Raw genomic sequence first — 5,000 nt, forward strand, 5'->3', positions numbered from 1 at the left:
AGCACGCACGAGGCGGTCGCACGCCTTCGGCTCGCCCCACCGGCAGGACGTCCCACGATACATGCCAGTTAAACACCGACGGGCGGTGAACCAACAGCGTGGGACACAAATCCAACTACGAGCTTTTTAACCGCAACAACTTTAATATACGCTATTGGAGCTGGAATTACCGCGGCTGCTGGCACCAGACTTGCCCTCCAATAGATACTCGTTAAAGGATTTAAAGTGTACTCATTCCGATTACGGGGCCTCGGATGAGTCCCGTATCGTTATTTTTCGTCACTACCTCCCCGTGCCGGGAGTGGGTAATTTGCGCGCCTGCTGCCTTCCTTGGATGTGGTAGCCGTTTCTCAGGCTCCCTCTCCGGAATCGAACCCTGATTCCCCGTTACCCGTTACAACCATGGTAGGCGCAGAACCTACCATCGACAGTTGATAAGGCAGACATTTGAAAGATGCGTCGCCGGTACGAGGACCGTGCGATCAGCCCTAAGTTATTCAGAGTCACCAAGGCAAACGGACCGGACGAGCCGACCGATTGGTTTTGATCTAATAAAAGCGTCCCTTCCATCTCTGGTCGGGACTCTGTTTGCATGTATTAGCTCTAGAATTACCACAGTTATCCAAGTAACGTGGGTACGATCTAAGGAACCATAACTGATTTAATGAGCCATTCGCGGTTTCACCTTAATGCGGCTTGTACTGAGACATGCATGGCTTAATCTTTGAGACAAGCATATGACTACTGGCAGGATCAACCAGGGAGCTGCGTCAACTAGAGCTGAGCAGCCGGCCGCCCGGGAGTGTGTCCCGGGGGCCCGCGCGAACACGCAAGCGTCCGCTCAATTATTCTGCAAACAGGAGGAGGCTGAGCTCCCCTGCACAACACACCTCGAAACCCTCTCAGGTCCCGGCGGCGCGCAGCGCCGTCCTAAGTACTTGGTCGGGTTCGAGAGAGGCGCAATCGCCCGGAGTTAGGCGAGTAGACGCTTTAGGTGCGACCACCCGTGCTCCCAACTGAGCTTGCCGCTGCCGACAGAGGCCCGGGAGCGTGCTGTCGTGGCATTGCCGGCGGGAGACAACACGCGCCACCTACGGTGACCGGCAGCTCCAACGCCAGCGCCACAGAAGGACAAAAGCCCTACTTGGGTGCCGAAGCGAACTCTCCCAGCACAGCGCACGCGCCAACACGTCCGCACAGCTGCGATACAAACCACCTGCGAGAACCGCTGGGGCGACCGAGCAGCAGACGGCGTCGCGGCGCCGAGCGCCGGGCGGCGGCGCATCCTCAGCGCACAAAGTCCTCAATCGGACCAGCACACTGCAGATGGCCACCGCGCTTCGCACCGGGCCCGCGAGGACCTACTTTGGCCGCAAGGCGCCGCGAGCAGGGGGCGCCGGCGCGCAGCTGCGCCGCCTGCCGCGTCCGTCGGCCGGCGCGCCTGCCACCGGCCGCCCCCACCAGCCGGCTGTAGCGCGTGCGCCCACGCACCGCGCTGCCAGCACGCCGGGCGGCCCCCCCCTCACCGGCCGGGGACGGTCCCACCCAGCCACCGCCGCGTATCGCCTCACACCCAGATCCCCTTTCACGTTCGTGGGCATGGTGGGTCCCCTTTCACGTTCGTGGGCATGGTGGGTATCCCTGAAACAACCGGTTAATAGCTCGACCGATCGTCGCCAACACTGATTCACCTCTAGCGAGAACAACCGCACCACAACGGGTTACCGGTTGTTCATTTGCGTAACGTCACCAGCAAACGTACACGTCCATCGCCATTTGCAACGAGTATTGCATGCCTGTGTCAGGTGTCACAACACACTACGTCTGCCCACATAGACGCAACAACATGTGCACGCCTAGAGAACACGTGGAAGGTAGACCCCGTACGTATGCGGTGTCCATTGCGCGAACGACTGTCAGCCCGCCTCTGCAGCATGTCGCAGATGTGGAACGCGGTGCAACATGCTATCACGGTGTGTGAGAAGAGACGACTACGTCCGAATACACGCTCCACTACATCAACAGACTGCTCATGCTGATCGCCATCCAGGGCGTCCGTTCCTCCCACACGTCTGTATGGCGTACCACACTGCAATCCAGCTCTTATAGGGAGACGACACGTAGCTGCGTGCACAATATTTGGACTGTATGGTCCGCCGTTGCTAGGCGCTGTCGTCATACGGTCACATGGGCCACGATGTATCATTCAGTACATACGGAGCAATGTGCAGTACAGTTTGTGGGTTTTGCGTACATCGGCGGACAGGTGACAGGCCGTACCACAACGTAGGCTGAGTACGTCGGCATGCGAAGGGCATTGAACATGCAAACTTCTCACCGACCAGCTTGCGAAGGCAGGGGGGAAGGGGGGGGGGCATGTACGTCCTGCTGCTATCCACACTACAGTGTATAGCAGGAGCATGTGGAAAGTCAGCAACACCTGCAAGGTGTTTAACATGACGCGATACACAGGGGACCGGGCAGTGCGAGTAGCGAACTATATTGCGAGGGTTGCGGTTAGGCAACACTACACTACTTTAACGGGTTGCATAACAATTACAGAGCAGGTTCAGCGACAACGTGCGTCAGGTTAAGGCGCAATATAGTTTAGGTTACGGCGCACTTTAGGTTAGGTTAAGGCACATTATAGGTTAGGTTAAGGCACAACATGGGTTACGTTAAGGCACAACATGGGTTACGTTAAGGCACAACATGGGTTACGTTAAGGCACAACATGGGTTAGGTTAAGGCACAACATGGGTTAGGTTAAGGCACAACATGGGTTAGGTTAAGGCACAACATGGGTTAGGTTAAGGCACAACATGGGTTAGGTTAAGGCACAACATGGGTTAGGTTAAGGCACAACATGGGTTAGGTTAAGGCACAACATGGGTTAGGTTAAGGCACAACATGGGTTAGGTTAAGGCACAACATGGGTTAGGTTAAGGCACAACATGGGTTAGGTTAAGGCACAACATGGGTTAGGTTAAGGCACAACATGGGTTAGGTTAAGGCACAACATGGGTTAGGTTAAGGCACAACATGGGTTAGGTTAAGGCACAACATGGGTTAGGTTAAGGCACAACATGGGTTAGGTTAAGGCACAACATGGGTTAGGTTAAGGCACAACATGGGTTAGGTTAAGGCACAACATGGGTTAGGTTAAGGCACAACATGGGTTAGGTTAAGGCACAACATGGGTTAGGTTAAGGCACAACATGGGTTAGGTTAAGGCACAACATGGGTTAGGTTAAGGCACAACATGGGTTAGGTTAAGGCACAACATGGGTTAGGTTAAGGCACAACATGGGTTAGGTTAAGGCACAACGTAGGTTAGGTTAAGGCACAACGTGGGTTAGGTTAAGGCACAACATGGGTTAGGTTAAGGCACAACATGGGTTAGGTTAAGGCACAACATGGGTTAGGTTAAGGCACAACATGGGTTAGGTTAAGGCACAACATGGGTTAGGTTAAGGCACAACATGGGTTACGTTACGGCACAACATGGGTTACGTTACGGCACAACATGGGTTACGTTACGGCACAACATGGGTTACGTTACGGCACAACATGGGTTACGTTACGGCACAACATGGGTTACGTTACGGCACAACATGGGTTACGTTACGGCACAACATGGGTTACGTTACGGCACAACATGGGTTACGTTACGGCACAAATTAGGTTAGGTTACGGCACAAATTAGGTTAGGTTAAGGCACAAATTAGGTTAGGTTAAGGCACAAATTAGGTTAGGTTAAGGCACAAATTAGGTTAGGTTAAGGCACAAATTAGGTTAGGTTAAGGCACAAATTAGGTTAGGTTAAGGCACAAATTAGGTTAGGTTAAGGCACAAATTAGGTTAGGTTAAGGCACGATATAGGTTAGGTTAAGGCACGATATAGGTTAGGTTAAGGCACGATATAGGTTAGGTTAAGGCACGATATAGGTTAGGTTAAGGCACGATATAGGTTAGGTTAAGGCACGATATAGGTTAGGTTAAGGCACGATATAGGTTAGGTTAAGGCACGATATAGGTTAGGTTAAGGCACGATATAGGTTAGGTTAAGGTACGATATAGGTTAGGTTAAGGTACGATATAGGTTAGGTTAAGGTACGATATAGGTTAGGTTAAGGTACGATATAGGTTAGGTTAAGGTACGATATAGGTTAGGTTAAGGTACGATATAGGTTAGGTTAAGGTACGATATAGGTTAGGTTAAGGTACGATATAGGTTAGGTTAAGGTACGATATAGGTTAGGTTAAGGTACGATATAGCGTAGGTTCAGATACACATTGTTGTAGGGAAAGGTGTATTGGGGGGGGGGCGGCAGGTTCGTTGATAGTGATTATCGTAATTGGATGCCTGCGGTATTATCCGATTTGTCACGTCAGGATGCACTTTTGGCTCATGACAGGCGGCGCTCCGATTCCATGGTTGTGGCAGATCTGTGTCTTTCATTCCTGCCATTGTTTGTGTGCTGTGACAGGAGGCAGTATTGTGATGTTGGGTGCACCACTGTGTAGGACATGTGTGGGTGTTCGTGGCTTAGCTGAGCAATGTGCGGATGTCGGAAGGGTGGGATATTGTGTTTTCTGGGTGGACCTCCCGGTCTGGTAATGATAGTGTGGATTGTGTCATGTGGCGGAGAGGATGCACTGGATGTTCTTCCATGCTGGTGGTTAGATATTGTGTGTGATAAGAGAGTAGTGTGTGATAAGAGTGTCTGGCTGACGTGTGGTTCTCATTGTGTGCAGAGTCTTTCAGCATGTATAGGGACGGTTGTATATATTATCTGTATTCTGATGGCTCTGCATCTATTACTAATCAGTGCCGTGTATACGGTTACTCTAGTTCCAGTCGAAACTGTTCTATCTCTGTACATTAGTGACACTGCGGCTCCACTATGTTGCCGCCCCTGTCGGCCGTTTCCCCCAGTGTATGGCTAATGATTATCAGCAATCAGTCTATTAGTCAATACCGGTAGTGTGACGACGTC

At 51.9% G+C, this 5,000-nt stretch overlaps 1 non-coding gene across 1 annotated transcript in view; it reads right to left on the reverse strand.

Moving 5' to 3' along the window:
- LOC126430618 (small subunit ribosomal RNA) overlaps nt 1–764 on the reverse strand; it is a 1,909-nt gene extending 1,145 nt beyond the window's left edge. Inside the window, exon 1 of the ribosomal RNA XR_007577257.1 lies at nt 1–764. This exon is cut by the window's left edge and continues 1,145 nt beyond it. This is a non-coding gene — a ribosomal RNA (small subunit ribosomal RNA).
- Nucleotides 765–5,000: the final 4,236 nt, after the last annotated feature.

This window comes from Schistocerca serialis, unplaced genomic scaffold (assembly GCF_023864345.2).
Source record: "Schistocerca serialis cubense isolate TAMUIC-IGC-003099 unplaced genomic scaffold, iqSchSeri2.2 HiC_scaffold_1054, whole genome shotgun sequence".
Taxonomy (NCBI): domain Eukaryota; kingdom Metazoa; phylum Arthropoda; class Insecta; order Orthoptera; family Acrididae; genus Schistocerca; species Schistocerca serialis.